Source organism: Muntiacus reevesi, chromosome 1, assembly GCF_963930625.1.
Source record: "Muntiacus reevesi chromosome 1, mMunRee1.1, whole genome shotgun sequence".
NCBI lineage: Eukaryota > Metazoa > Chordata > Mammalia > Artiodactyla > Cervidae > Muntiacus > Muntiacus reevesi.
In genome coordinates this window covers 34,392,557-34,409,507 of record NC_089249.1, presented here as the reverse complement: position 1 = coordinate 34,409,507, position 16,951 = coordinate 34,392,557, and the positions used below count along the sequence as shown (strand labels likewise).

Sequence of the window (16,951 nt, the reverse complement as noted above, 5' to 3'; positions counted from 1 at the left end):
TTTCCTACTAATGTGCCCTGAGAAACAAAGAGAAAGATGTATGCAGAAAACTGTGATTAACAGCCTATTATCTGATCTGAGAGGAGTTCTTACCAGGTATAAGGAAGATAGAACTGTGCTGAAACTCAAGGTACTTCCCTGCAGTTTTGCTATAATTGAAAGTAAATAAGAAACAGTCTGTCTTTACTATGAGAAACACAGAGCTCTTCTTTTCTTTTTAAAATTTATGTATTATTTATTTAACTTTAATTTTGTATTGTGTAGTTGATTTATAATATTGTATTAGTTTCAGGTGTACAACAAACTGATTCAATTATACATATATATATATATATATATATATATATATATATATATATGATTTTTCAGATTCTTTTCCCATGTAGGTTATTACAGGGTATTGAGCAGAATTTCTTGTGCTATATAGTATGTTTATTTTATATATAGTAGTATATATCAATATATGTTAATCCCAACCTCCTAATTTATCCCTTTTCCCTTCTTGCTCCTTTGGTAACCATAAGCTTGTTTTCTAAGTCTGTAAGTCTGTTTATGTTTTGTGAATGAGTTCATTTGTATCATTTCTTTTTAGATTCTGCATACAAGGGATGTCATACAATATTGCTCTTGCTCTGACTTCACTTAGTATGATAATCTCTAGGTCCGTCCATGTTGCTGTAAACAGCATTCTCTTTTGTTCTTTCTTACGACAAGTAGTGTTCCCCTATATAAAAGTACATAGTTATAAGGGGAAGGAAATATATCAAATGCTAGCAGTGCTTCCTTGTCAGAAGGAGGAATTAAGAATGACTTTTTCCCTTATTTAACGTTTCTTGTACTTATAAAAATTTTTATAGTAAGTATTTTTATTTGTAATTTTATGACTTTGAGTATGCATTGAGTTGCTATTTAAACAGAAGAAATAGATGGAAAAAGGATGAGGGCACCCTATTTTTTGCATATGTAACTCCATGTAAAATTCTGACACTCTTGTGAGGTGGACTCGCAACAACATTATGCAGTAAGAAGTGGTCAGACAAAGACAGTAGTGTAGTCTGACCCCAAATACCATGCCCCTCCCATGACACCTTGTTGCAAACAAAATCTAATAGAAAGTATCAGAGGCAGACAATATACTAAAAGATACTTAGAGTAAAAATGTTGAAGACATTTTTAAAGTTGTTAGCATAATTTCCTTTAAATTTTGGATGTCCTGTAATGTTTTCTGTTTGACTGAAGTATAGTTGATTTACAGTGTTGTGGCTAACACTTTGACTTCACTTTCAATGTTCAATTGTATGTATACCACATCTTCTTTGTCTATTCATCTGTCGATAGATATTAAGTTGTTTCCGTATCTTGGCTATTGTGAATAGTGCTGGTATCAACATAGCGGTGCATGCATCTTTTTGAATTATAGTTTTGCATGACTGTATGCCCAGGAGTGGGATTGCTAGATCATATGGTACCTGTATTTTTAGTTTTTTGAGGAACCTCCATACTGTTTTTCACAGTGGCTGTACCAGTCTACATTCCCACCAACAGTGTGGGGAGAACTCACTTTAAGTAGCGAGAGATTGAAAGGAATCGGTTACATTGATAATAAAGGCACTAAAGGTGCCAAAGGGAGCAAAAGGTTGCTTCCACCAAAACTGGAAACTGTTACCTCTCAGGGCTGTGTGTGTGTGTGTGTGTGTGTGTGTGTGTGTGTGTGTGTGTACATACACATGCACACGCGCTCAATCACTCAGTCATGTCTAACTCTCTGTGACCTCACAGACTCTAGCCAACCGGGCCTCTCTCTCCATGAGATTCTCTAGACAAGAATACTGGAGTAGGTTGCCGTGCCCTCCTCCGGGAGATCTTCCCGACTCAGGGATGGAACCCGAGTCTCCTGCACCTTTGATATTGCAGGTGGATTCTGTATTGCTGAGCCACTGGAGCTAGAGGCCAGGAAAGTGCATTTGACATTGAGTCGCTGGAGGGAGGGCTGCTGCTTTTGCTGCCATTATTGTAGCAATACTGATGCCTCTGAGTCGACTGCTAACACTTCTGCCCCTAGAAGGCTGGATGCCACAGCCTCTTGGAGTGGCTGTCAGGAGTGCTCTGCCACTGTTTCTTTGCTTAAAAATAGAGAGGAAAAAAAAGAGAACTTTTCTTCTTTCCACCTTCAAATACCTAATCAGTGCCTTCATTTGGCAGAATCCTTTTTTAAGGCAAAATGTTGCTAGGAAATGAATGGTTGGAGAAATAGGATGCTAGCAAGAAAGAGAAATGTAGTTCTCTGAAACAATGAATGCATAGTTTATAAGAAGAATGTGATACAGGAAATTTTAATTCCTGGTAAATGAGATCAATCTTTCAGCTTTTGGAGGAACATGAAAAAAGTTGTTCCTATTAGAGTAGAATTCACATCACTAATCTATTAGAACAAATACAATGCTATTTTCATAGTTTGATATGAAAAGTAATTACAGTAGTCTTTTCGTTATTATTAGCAACATCTCTTGAGAACATTGGCAACTTGAAAGGATGACTTCGGCCCAAGTAGTTGTATTGTTCATCTTCATCTGTTTAAGTGGGGTCAAGGGGTTGATCTCAGAGGTGTTCTTCAGTTCCCACTGTTTTTTTTGGCTCACTGCTCCCATTCATGTCCACCAGTACCCATTCTGAAACGTTCAGGTCACAGACAAATGCCAGTGTATTATTAGTGTAACCATCATCATTACTGATAAGCTAAAACTTTTTATCTCATTCGTTCATGTCTAGTATAATATACTACAGTATTTCTTGAAATGTAGAGTCCACATCAGTAGTTGTATGAAAGTTTGTTTTAGATGCAACTAGAAATGCTTATAGATATTATGTGCTCAGTAAGTTATTTGTTTTCAATTCTGTTCAAAATTTTGATTAATGAAGAGGGGAAGAATGGATACATGTGTATGTGTGGCTAAGTCCCATTACTGTTCACCAGAAACTATCAAAACATGGTTAGTTGTCTATATACCAATATAAAATTAAAAGTTTTTTTTTTTTGTTTGTTTGTTTGTTTTAAAGAAAGGGAGTAGATCTGTTTGGGGCTGGTAGGCCTTCAATATCCCCTCAGTACTTACTCATCTCCAGTTGTAACAGAGAACATACCTGAGAGAGTTTTACAGGAAATAGCATCTTGCTGGAATGTAACTGCCTGGTATTATTTTTCATTGAATTTAATTTAATGGTAACTTTCTACTTACGTAAAATGTTATTGATTTGTTATTGAGTTTACATTTAAGTGGGGCTTTTCTGGGGGTTCAGATGGTAAAGAATCTGCCTGCAATGCCAAAGACCCCAGGTTTGATCCCTGGATCAGGAAGATCCCCCGGAGAAGGGAAAGGCAACCCACTGTAGTGCTCTGGCCTGGGGAAAGGCAGAGGAGCCCGGAGGGCCACTGGCCATGGCATCGCAGAGTTGGACACAGCTGAGTAACTAGCACACACACTCACACATTCCATTTAAGAAGCAATGCAAAGTTGTAAAAAACAAATTCAACTGAAGGAAATTTGAATTTATGTGTACTGAATTATGGGTGGGTTGGTCCGTAATATAGTCAAATAACAAAGGTGATTGCTATGTGAATACTGGAATTGGTGACACATAGTATGTTTGTTTCCATCTTTTCTTTCTTTCTAGTTACTTTTATATAAAGATATAAAGCATAAAAGGATAGATTTATCTTGAAAAAGTAGATTAAAATAATCATTTTTACCTACTTTCTTCCCTAACTGCTGCTGCTAAGTCGCTTCAGTCGTGTCTGACTCTGTGCGACCCCATAGACGGCAGCCCACCAGGCTCCCCCGTCCCTGGGATTCTCCAGGCAAGAACACTGGAGTGGGCTGCCATTTCCTTCTCCAATGCATAAAAGTGAAAGTGAAGTCACTCAGCTGTGTCCAACTGTTTGCGACCCCAGGGACTGCAACCTACCAGGCTCCTCTGTCCATGGGATTTTCCAGGCAAGAGTACTGGAGTGGGGTGCCATTGCCTTCTCCATCTTCCCTAACTAATCTATGTTAAAATTTGAGTTTAACCCAGTAATTAAAAGGGATAATAATAATGATTGTTGATTGCTGATTATTTTTTAAACCAAAATTCCTATTCAAGTAACCTTGTAGCAAATTTAAATGAATTTTGACAAGTTGGTTCACCAAGTGAACAAAATGCAAATGCGTGTCAAAATGTCAATTTACAAGTTAGTAATACCCTGTATTACTGCAAAAATTGTTTTTACATATCTCTAGGGTTCGATCCCTGGGTCAGGAAGATCCCCTGGAGAAGGAAATGGCAACCCACTCCAGTATTCTTGCCTGGAAAGTCCCATGTACTGAGGATCCTAGGCTACAGTCCATGTGGTCGCAAAGAGTTGGACACGACTGAGCAACTTCATTCACCCACTCATAGTGTAAAATACCAGTATATAGATAGTATCAGAAAACTTTCATTTTTATTATTTATTATTTTATTTTTAAACTTTTTTTTTTTGACGTGGACCATTTTTAAAGTCTTTATTGAATTTGTTATAACCTTGCTTCTGTTTTACGTTTTGGTTCTTTGGCCACAGGAATGGAGGATCTTTGCTTCCCAACCAGGGATCAAACCCGCACACCTTGCATTGGTTGGCAAGGTCTTAAACGTTGTATCACCAGGGAAGTCATGGAAGATTTTTAAAATAGCAATTAAAGTAGAATTAAAAGGAATATGAAAATCGGGGAAAGAGATGAAGTACTTCTTTTGCCTCCTCACTGCTGTATTTCTCTACTTGGGTGCTGTGTATTTCATGTAGGGTATAGTCTATGTTACCACTAAAAAAAGAGTTATTACCAGCCCTGGATCTCACCTGTGACTTGTAGACTTGTAATTTTAGGTAGAAAATATATTAAAGGTATTATTTGACAAGTACTTAACCCCCAAATTTCCAAGTCAGTTTTGAACATTGGAAAGATTGAAAACTAAAGCTACTTTTTGGTAGTTCATAAAGATTATAATTGAGTTAGGATTAGTTCTCTCATCAGAAGTGTGTCCTTCTCAAAGTTGCTCTATACAACATTCTGATTCATTTGACTCATTATTAATTTTAGTTTTGGTTAAAGCAATTTTTAATATATTTTAAAATGATTTGAAAAAATTATTTTCAATATTCAGCATTTCCTTTCATTCTCAACTTACAGTATTTAAAAATTTATGTCAAGCTTTCTTAGAATTCAGTATTCATTTAGTTAAAAAAAACTCTGGTAAAATATCAACATATTGTAGGAGAGTAAAACCTATATTCATGTTATACCCAGGATAAATTGTCTCAGCTATTGTGTGTTACCTATGTCCGTCTGAGAATAGGAATGAGAACAGTTGCTGTTGCCATCAATCAGAACTTTTGAGAAAAAATATAAAAGTAGTTTACAGGTAATGTAAACTCCAGGCATCAAAATTGTTACAGTATGCAGAATAATAGACTAGGAATCAGAAGATTTTTAGCTTATTAATGGCAGAGCTGGAGATGAATAATATGATGTCTCTCAGTCTCCATTTCTGCATCTGCAAAAAGAAAAAAATTTTCCTTTTTGACCTCTGTGTTATTTGCAGTGCTAAGTATGCTGGCAAGTAATATACATGTGTTTTATTTTTAAATATTTATTTATTTGGCTGCACTGGGTCTTAGTTGCTGCATGTAGGATCTAGTTCCTTGATGAAGGGTTGAACTCAGGCACCCTGCATTGGGAACATGGATTTTTAGCCACTAGGCCACCAGGGAAGTCGATTATATGTGTTTTTAAAATGCCACAATAATACATTAAACTTTTACCTGTTGCTCAATCAAGTCTTGGCGCAAAGCTCTATGCCTTATATCTAAGAATACTGTAACTTATTCCCGGGTGAGGAATCAACTATACCCATGGTAAATGTATCAAATGGTAGCAGTTCATGTATATCAATGAGCTACAAATATGTAGAATTAAGAAATGGGAAACATCAAATATTCTCAAAGATTATTGGCTTTACCCTTATTTTTAATTTTTACATTTGTTTCAGTGTTTGCTCAGAGTATTTGGACATATTATAAATTCTAATTACAAAAGTAGTGTTTATTCGTTGAGGAAAATACAGAAAGGCCTCAAGAAGGGGACAAAACATCGCAGTGAGACCCACTACCCTGGACCTGGACACTGTTAATATGCTAGCACAATTCCTTCTGTTGTGTGAGCACGCCTATGTGCATTGTTTGTGTGTGAGCATGTGTGTAGTTGTTGGTTTAGTCTCTTTTACAGGTAAGAACCTTACTAAAGAAGGAGTTTATACACTTTTAGCTGGGTTTTTCACTTAATTTTCTTTTCCAAAAAGCAGATCATTTTAAATTTGTTTCAGCCTAGCTAGTGATGATATTTACTCGTGCTTTTATGCTCATTGGTAATTTGATGTAATACTCTTGGTTCTGCACTTGCCACTAGATGGCTCTGTTCTTGGAGTGACTGTTTCCTATAAGTGTGTGTGTGTGTGTGTGTGTGTGTGTGTGTGTGTGTGTGTGTGTGTGTGTGTGTGTGTGTGTGTGTGTGTGTGTGTGTGTGTGTGTGTGTGTGTGTGTGTGTGTGTGTGTGTGTTCAGTCGCTCAGTGGCATCCGATGCTTCACGGCTCCGTTGACTGTAGCCCACCAGGCTCCTCTGTCCGTGGAATTTTCCAGGCAAGAATACTGGAGTGGGTTGCCTTTTCCTACTTTAAGGCATCTCCCCCAAAATGTGCCCTGTTGTAATTATGTTGAAATGATGAGAAATTTGATTGGTCTTATCAGCATTACATTAAACATCGTTTCAGTTCAGTCGCTCAGTCGTGTCCGGCTCTTTGCAACCCCATGGACTGCGGCACGCCAGGCCTCCCTGTCCATCACCAAGTCCTGGAGTTCATGTACTTAGGAAGCAACATAGTCACTTAAAAGGTCCACTGACAACAGGTAAACTGATACCTGAAATATTTTTCAGGGTTCGCTTTTTCAGTCTGTAAGTGTAATATTGAGTATATCATCATTTTGTCCATTAGTCAGCTAAATTTCACCATAATTGTCTTTTCTGTTCTTGATTATAGTGACAGTGTAACTCTCTAGGTCCATGAGATATACTCTAAATCTGTAAGATTTTATTCTGTATGTTGATAATCTTAAGATGTTTACCATGGGTTAAATTGTGATTACTTTCAAAACATGGTTTTTGTGTTTTTTTTGTATACACCCTAAGTTCATACCAGGATAGTATGTGATACAAGTTTTCTTTCTTCCTCAAGACTGTACTGTAGGACTATAAATAGCTGGTCTGCTATTAAGTGAAATGAGAGAGGCACAGACATATTTCATGTGTGAGTAAAAGGTTTATCCAAAACTCTCCAGATGTACCTGGCTCGTTAACATCACACCTTGAAGCAAATCAAATATTTCCAGAGAAGTTCTCTAACCACCTTAGGAACCTATTAAATTTCATACTCCATTTATACCATCAATCAAATCTCAGTATTATTAAGAAAAAGTTAATAACATATGAGAATATAAAAGAACCTTAAAAGAAATTAGAAACTTAGCCATGCATTACCATGATTCCCTGTTTAAAATTTTTTTAGAAATTTGAAATGACGTATAGCTTATAAAAATTCTGGGTGTTTTTCTTAGTTCACCAAACCTTGTATAGAGATAGAAGTCAATAAAATTGGAGACTGCTCTCCACAGTTTATTCTTTTCATTAATATTTCATTTTTTTCTTTTCTACAGTCTATTTCAACCACAGAGTAACATTTATGCTAGTCATATTAAATTGTAACATTACACATGTCTAAAATTGATATGATTTACTTTCCACTAACTGCCCCCCAGTTAAGTCCTTACATGTTCTAGAATGTTAAATATATTTAATACTTTTATTTATTTGAAAAATGGCAGCATGTCCTGAATAAAATAGTCAATAAAGTTGGAAGTCCTAGAGGTAGATAAAATAGGAGAGTAAATGGGACAAGTGGTTCCTACTTCTTAGAACTTGAGAGACTATTGAAAGGGATGTTCCAGAAGAAAACATGATAAATAATGCAAATATGTGCCAAAAAATTACTCATCAAAGTGATTTTGCGATTTTTAGATCATTAAAAAAAAAACATATTTCAATGGAATTTCTCTGGAGGCCTTTGCTGTGTGTGAAGAGCCAATGAAGTAAGTCAGCAGGTTAAAACCTGACCCTCTGGCCCATTTATTTTTCTCTCTCCTGACTCTTGAAAAGCATGTTCCCTAGAGATCCATCCAAACAGTCACTGGGAGTCCTGAGGCCCCACCCTCTGTCCAGTACACTTAACTGTGTTTTGCAACAGGGAAATTGCTCCCAGTTCAGCTTTGGACAGCCAAACTCTTGAGAGTCAAGCAGAGCAACGGGATGCTTCTGTGAAGTCCAAATACTTCGCACTGACAGTTAAAATCTGTGAATGAAACTCTTTTGGTTAAATGAACAAATAAACGGGGTTTTAATTCTTTTTCAATTTTATAAAGCAGTTCAACCAAAGTAAAAGCTCTAGAATTAAGAATTTTTGTTGAGTGGGAAGCAGTAATTCTCAGGTGTTCCAATAAGATGAGGAGGTACCATTTGGTGCACCATCTAATAAACAGAGTTGAGTTGTGTTCAGGTGACTTCTAATGTGATATAATGAGTGGCCTTGATGTAAGTGTCACTTTAAGGAAATTATTTTAGAACTAGGTTATGATTAGAACTTTATTTTTTTTAATATAATTAGCTCCCCTGTTTTCTTTTTTAGTTTTGTTTTTTGGCCCTACCCTGTAGCATTAGTTCCCTGACCAGGGATCAAACCCATGCCCCCTGCATTGGAAGCAGGGAGTCTTAAACACTAGACCAACAGGGAAGTCCCTAGAACATTATTTTAAAATATCTCCTAGTAAGAGGCGATTTTATCTTTGTGTTTCTCACTGTTTCGTGTGTAATTGATACTCTAGACAAATCCAACTTGAATACAGAAATAAGTCTATTAACAGTTAGCTAAGTGTGGCTCTGTATGAGAGTGATGAAGTTTGAATTTGAGGATAAAATGTATCTTCTTTCTCCTTCTTAATAGTTACCACCTGGTCTAGTTACTAAAAGGACCTGTCTTTCTCCATCTCTTTTTTAGATTTAATGTGGAAGAGAACTTCAGTGTGTGCTTCTCATCCTGTGGTTATGAGGATAAAAACAAATAGTCATTTGAACTCCAGAGTTGAGTTCAAAATTTGCCGAAATGAGCGCACATTTCATTCTCTTTTTTGGAGACTTGTTTTTCTCATTGTTGAGTGGGCTGCTTTTGTTAACTGTGCCTTCCAAAGTTTTTTCTTGGTTGTTGAACTACTTGACCTGAGTGTTGTTTTAATAAGTACACTCAACTTTTATCTAATTGGGAGTAAAAGACAACAGCTGGCAAACATAAATTCTAAGTTGGTTGTTTTTCTGAAAATTCTGGTTTGAGAAATAGTGGATAGACTTGGTTAAAATGATAGATTATGTGAAGTCTCTGGAAGAGATGCTTTAAGGAAGCAAATAAAAGAGGTCAGTGGTCATTCTCTTCTTCTTTTGTTTGGGTATCTAGGAATCTTGAATTCTGAAATGAATTTTAAAGACAGTTTAGCCCAACCCCTTTTTATTTTTTGAAGTACAGTTGATGTACAATATTACATAGTCTACCCATTTTTTACCCTAAAGCTTTGTATAATAATTTCCTATGTTTTCCCTTACTCTATAGTCATATATATTTCCACATTCAATATTTTCAAAAAATGAGTTATTAATTTGATTATATAAAATAGAATGTTTAAAAATCTCTTTTTTAGATTCACTTTTTCTGTGTGTGATTTTCTCTTAAGAGTGTTGAAGATGTATATCTTCTGACATCTTTTTGCCAGATTTTAGACTTTCCTTATGTGTAGTTAGGACATTCACTTTAATCTGAATATTTGGGCTAATTAAACAGTGGAATGTTGATTAATAGGTAAGCACATTTCTTGAAACATTCATTTAACGTCATAGCAGATCTGCCTTTTGTAGCCAGCCAGCTTTGTGATTTTTGTCCTTTGAACTCAAGCAAAGCAATTTGCATTATTTAGGTTTCAAAATAGCAACTTTGTTCTACTAGTCTCTATTCATAAATTCATTATGATATTTATTTTTTCATTTGCAATTGATTTCTGAGTACTCCCTTTTATACTCTGAGCTGTCTCAGAATATTGCTGTCTTGCATTTTAATTACAAATTACATATTGTATATATATATACATATTTTGTTTGTTTCTTCTTGTCATTAGCCTTCTGTCTGGAAATTAAAAAGGCAGGTGATCAAGTTCAGTACTAGCCTGTTGTCTGGGGAGAGTTACTTCATTTCTCTGGATCGTATTTTGTCATCTGTAAAATTGCCTTATTGTGGATCTATAAGATTAACCGTAAAGATTAATTGAAATGATAAAGATAAATTACCTGGCATTGGCATTAGAATCCTAGTAAGTTCCTGCTAATCGTAGTTAGGTAAAGATGCAAGAGGTAAGTCAACTGACATTGACATTGAGCAAAGGTCTGCCTAACATGACAGATTATACTGATAATCTTGCCCTCTACTTCCTCTATCACCATTACACAGCTTCTAGTATGCAAGGTTTAAGAGCATTATTTCACTGTTGCTGTTATGAATTTTAACCTAGATACTGTTGAGAGAAATTAGAAAAATCAATGTTTAAAAAGTGTGTGTTCACTGCATGTTAGTGGTGGATTGCCAAGCAGTGTAGTTGAATTTTGTAGGATTTCTATGCACAAAGGATGGAGGGATCACAAATACCTTCTCAACGTTTCAGACATCTTTTCTGGCTGGAGTTATTATGTTAAATGACCCTAGAGGAGAGGTTACCAAATAGCTTCTTTTGTGCACTGTGAGGCTGCCAGCTTTGTCACTAAGCGTATCATTAACATGGTCTAGTGATCTGAGTTCTCACTTCCACATGAACTGGGAAGTGAGTCCAGATTCTTGGTGCTCAGGGGGTATACATCTCAGAACCCAATAATGGGATGCTTAAAGACCAATAATCATAAAGTCTGAGAAAGCAGAGATCACACCACACCATTCTCATGATTATTTTTCATTTGTATTTGTCTGGCAGATTTTGAGACATATGTTCACGTTTAACCCTGAAAGACTTTGAAGTCATTTTTCAAGCCTGGGAGTGACTGAAGTGTTCAGATTTTCCTAGTAGCTAGGAAATCAGTAACCTAATAGTATCCTTCTTGTTACCTGGGTGTGATGTCCGAGATCCATTTTTGCCTGCCCTCTGAACTTCATTCCTTACTTTTAATATGTTGTAACATCTTGTCAGTTTTGTGTCTGTCAACTCCTTTCTATTCTTGCAGCTTTAGCTCATCTTAGTCACCTCCCACCTAGCTGTTAGTCGTAGGCTTCTGTTTCTAGCCTCTTGACTCCCAGCCTTTGTTCAGCCTTTGACACTGTCTCCATGGTCACGTTCCTGAAATACATATCTGCAGGTTACTTATTCAGCATCGAAACTGATTGACTCGTTCTGAACTTGATAAACGAATTCAAAAACTATGTTGTTGATAATAAGTAGTTAGGTATTTAGGAACTGTTGGAGTTTAAAAACACCTAAAATTCCCTTCCAATAAACACTTCTTATATATTTTTAAGAAGACATTACATACTGAATAATGTCTTGAGAAGCATAATAATTTTAGGCACAGCATATATTTCTGATGACATCTCAAAGAAAATATTAAGTGGGAGAAACTAAAGAAGTAGTAAGTTATTTAAGAAGTCAAAACAGAGGAAATTATTTAAAACCACTCAGCAGTATTGTGATTGTAAATAATGCCCCAAATTTGAAGTTAAAGGTCATTTTGAAGAATGAAGGCAGACAGGATAGATATTTCCATGGCAGAAGTGTTCTTTTACGGGCTTTAAGGGAGCTCTAAATGACATTCTCTGCCAAAAACTGCCTTTGAAAGTTGTATCATCTTCTTTTCTAAATTTGCTTCATTCTCCACCTCTTCTTGGAAATCATATCTTAAATTTCATCTCATTCTCTTGGCAATGAGTTTTTGGATATGGCCTTAAAAGTACAAGGCAACAAGAGCAAATATTTTAAAATGGGACTACATTAAACCACACAGATTCCGAACAGCAAAGTAAGCCATCAGGAAAATAAAAGGGCATCCTATGAAATGGGAGAAAATAATTGCAAATTTGCAAATAATGTATCTGATAAGGAGTTGTATCCAAACTATGTAAAGAACCCATTCAACTCAATAGCAAAGCAAATAGCACAGTTAAAAATATGCAGGGCGAATGAACAAACATTTTTTTTTTCCAAAGAAGACATTCAAAAGATGTTCCTTGTCACTCATCATGAGGGAAATGCAAATTAAAACTTCGATGAGCTGTTAACTCACACAAGTCAGAATTGCTGTCATCAAAAAGGAAAAGAGATAACAAATGTTAGCAAGGATGTGGAGAAAGGGGAACCCTCATGCGCTGTTGATGGGAATGTAAATTGTTATGACCACTATGGAAAATAATACACAGGTTTTTCAAGAAATTAAACTTAGAACTACCATATGATCTGGCAGTCTCATATCTGTGTATATATCCTGAGGAGATGAGGTCAAGATCTTGAAGAGATATCTGCACCGCCACATTTTTTGCAGTGTTATTCACAGTATCCAAGATATGTAAAAAACCTAAGTGTCTATGAATGTATAAAGAAGATATGGTATATATGCAGTTTTCAGTCATGAGAAAGAAGGGAATTCTCCCATTAGCAACAACATGGATGTACCTTGAAGCATTATGCTAAGTAAAATAAGTCAGAGAAAGAAAAATACTTTATGATCATACTTACATGTGGAATCTAAAAAAGACAAACTCACTGAGAGTAGAATGATGGCTGTTGTCAAGTAGTAGTGGTCAAAGTGGGAGACGCTGGTCAAAGGGTACAAAGTTTTAAGATAGGTTTCACTTAGATGAACTTATTCAACTCAAAGATGAATAGGTTCTGGAGAATTAATGTACTGCATGAGGATTCTAGTTAATTACACTGAGTTATATACTTGAAATTTGCCAAGACTGTAGATCTTAAATGTTCTCACTGCAAAAAGGAAATAGTAATTTGCTGAGGTGATGGAGGTGTTAACAAATACTACAATGGTAGACATTTCACAATATATCAGTGTATCAAATTAACATACACCTTAAGCTTACACAATATTATGTGTTAACTGTCTCCAATAAAGCTGGAAAAAAATCTCTTTCCTGGTTTGTTCAATCCTGGTGTCTTTGCAACATTTTTCTGACTTTCATAACAGCAATCATTTAGTATCATCCTTTATTTTAGGTTGGGCTTCCCTAGTAGTTCAGACGGTAAAGCATCCGACTGCAATGCGGGATACCCGGGTTTGATCCCTGGGTCGGGAAGATCCCCTGGAGAAGGAAATGGCAACCCACTCCAGTATCCTTGCCTGGAAGATCCCATGGACAGAAGAGCCTGGCAGGCTGTACAGTCCGTGGGGTCACAAAGAGTCGGACATGACTGAGCGACTGACACACGACTGACACATTGTTTTAGGTAGTATTTAAATAGGTTGTGTATGTGTGTGTATACACATATCAAAGGCTTGTCTAATGGAAGAAATAAATTTGTTGATGGAGTTGATGGCATAAAATATATAGTATATATATTATTTATATAATTTATATTAAGTATATATATATATATTAAGTAGGTAGTGTGTAGTGAAAGAAGTAATGGCTTATCTAATGAAAGAAATAAATTTATTGGTGAACTTCATGGCATAAAATAGGAGCTTTTAGAGTAGGCATGAAAAATAGGTTTCCTCTTGAGCACTGTTTCTATTTGAGTTGAAATGCTATGTTAAGAAGGGCTCTGAGGCTCAGTGTAAAAGAGGGAGAAACTAAAATGATGTCTGAGTTGGCTGGCATTTAGGAAGAGAATGGTGTCCCAGGGCCTTTTCTGCTTTCAAGTATGATCGTTGTTATTAGGAGATGAATCTAGAACCATCTGATTACAAAGCTCAGATTATTAGGTAGGTAATCTGTATTGCCTATCTTAACAACATATAAAAGGGCAGGAAACCATGTCGCAGTTTCAGTTCAGTTCAGGTCAGTTGCTCAGTCATGTCCGACTATTTGTGACCCCATGGACTGTAGCACACCAGGCTTCCATGTCCATCACCAACTCCCGCAGTTTACTCAAACTCATGCCCATTGAGTCGGTGATGCCATCCAACCATCTCATCCTCTGTCATCCCCTTCTCCTCCCACCTTCAATCTTTCCCAGCATTAGGGGCTTTTCGAATGAGTCAGCTCTTTACATCAGGTGGAAAAAGTATTGGAGTTTCAGCTTCAACATCAGTCCTTCCAATGAATATTCAAGACTGATTTCCTTTAGGATGGACTGGTTGGATCTCCTTGCAGTTCAGGGGACTCTCAGAAGTCTTCTCCAACACCACAGTTCAAAAGCATCAATTCTTCTGCACTCAGCTTTCTTTATAGTCCAACTCTCACATCCATACATGACTACTGGAAAAACCATAGCCTTGACTAGATGGGCCTTTGTTGGCAAAGTAATGTCTCTGCTTTTTAATATGCTGTCTAGGTTGGTCATAACTTTTCTTCAAAGGAGCAAGCATCTTTTAATTTCACGGCTGCAGTCACCATCTGCAGTGATTTTGGAGCCCAGAAAAATAAAGACTGCCACTGTTTCCACTGTTTCTTCCTCTATTTGCCATGAAGTGATGGGACTGTATGCCAGGATCTTTGTTTTCTGAATGTTGAGTTTTAAGCCAACTTTTTGACTCTCCTCTTTCACGTTCATCAAGAGGCTCTTTAGTTCTTCACTTTCTGCCATAAGAGTGGTGTCATCTGCATATCTGAGATTATTGATATTTCTCCCTGCAATCTTGATTCCAGCTTGTGCTTCATCCAGCCCAGCATTTCTCATGATGTTTGCAGTTTACAAGATTTTTTTTTTCACTTAAAAGCCTTTTAGAGAGGAGTGGGGTACAATTTAGGGATGTGAGTGGCGAAATGGTAGAAAAGTTCTTTCTACTTAAATCACGTGACCGTCTCTGATATTTGAATCTTCAAATTCAGCCTAGACTGGGTATCACAGTAATTCTTAAAATGTAGGATGCAGTGCTAATGACTGAATTGTGTTCCCCCCTCCTCAATTTTTATGTTGAAGCATCACCCCAAATTTGATGGTATTTGGAGATGGAGGCTTTGAGAGGTAACTAGACTTACATGAGGGTAGAGTCCTCGGGTTGGGATTAGTGTCCTCATAAGAACATACACTGGAGATCTGTCCCCCCACCAGCCATGTGTGGTCAAGTGAGAAGTTGGTTGTCTACAACCCAAGGAAAGAGCTTTCATCAGAGACTGACCATGCTGGCACCTTGATGTTGGATTTCTAGCCTCCAGAACTGTGAGGCAATGAATTTCTGTTGTTTCAGCCATCAGTCAATGGTAATTATGGCAACCCTGAGTTGACTCATGCATACAGATACCAGGCTTCATCCTGGAGATTGATTCAACAGATCTGCAGAGCAGTATAGCATTTGAACTCTTCAGAATCTCCATAGAATTTTGCATCATGCATTTTGGGTAGAGAAAAATCTAATTTTTAATTTACCTACTAGTGGTTTTCAACCATTCAGCCTGAAGATAAAATCTCCTTTGGAGCTCTTAAAATATGACCAATGCAAGCTTCCCTCCTGAATCTGTTAGCTCTAAAATAGGACCAGGCATTGGGGCTTTTTATTATTATTATTATTTTAATTGGAGGCTAATTACTTTACAATATTGTAGAGGTATTTGCCATACATTGACATGAATCAGCCAAGGGTGTACATGTGTTCCCCATCCTGAACCCCCTCCCACCTCCCTCCCCATCCCATCCCTCAGGGTCATCCCAGTGCACCAGCCCTGAGTACCCTGTCTCATGTATCAAACCTAGACTGTGATCTGTTTCACATATGGTAATATACATGTTTCAATGCTATTCTCTCAAATCATCCCACCTGCATTTGGGCTTTTAAAGAGCTTCCCAGGTGAGTCGAACATGCAGCGAGACAAAGCCACTGGGATAAATTAACCAATTTCCTTTGTGTTTCAGCTCTACAAATCCCAGTTTCTACAGGTCACATCCAGTCATGCTCTGTTCTCTCTTTGTTGTTGTTCTTAAGTCTCTAAGTCGTGTCTGACTCTTTGTGACCCCATAGACTCTAGCATGCCAGGTTTCCCTGTCCTTCACTAACTCCTAGAATTTGCTAGACTCATGTTCACTGAGTCAGCAATGCTATCTAACCATCTCATTCTCTGCTGCCTCTTCTCCTTTTGTCTTCAATCTTTTCAGCATCAGGGTCTTTCCCAATGAGTCCGCTCTTTGCATCAGGTGGCCAAAGTGTTGGAGCTTCAGCATCAGTCCTTCCAATGAATATTTGGGGTTGATTTCCTTTAGGATTGACTTGTTTGATCTCTTTGCAGTCCAAGGAACTCTCAAGAATCTTCTCCAGCACAATTCAAATGCATCAATTCTTTGGCATTTAGCCTTTTTTATGACCCAACTTTCACATCTGTACATGACTACTGGAATGACATACTTAAAGCTGCACAGTTCGAAGAAGTAGTACAGTTTAGATTTTATACTGAAATAATATTTAACATGAGATATGCCTTTCTCTTATGGCTGTTTTTCTAGGCTTCTCATTCAAAAAGTAGCTAATTGGTGTCTTTTATGTGTCTTCCAGCTATTCTATTTGGTACCCAGGAAGTAAGGGGAAAGATAATATTTAGAATATATATACATATATATTTTACCTGTTTGACACTGACATGGTGAGTCAG

General features: G+C 37.0%; 1 protein-coding gene across 1 annotated transcript in view; it reads left to right on the top strand.

The window, feature by feature from the left end:
• Window positions 1–16,951, top strand: part of PDE3A (phosphodiesterase 3A) — a 355,000-nt gene that overhangs the window by 96,495 nt on the left and 241,554 nt on the right. The window lies entirely within an intron of this gene.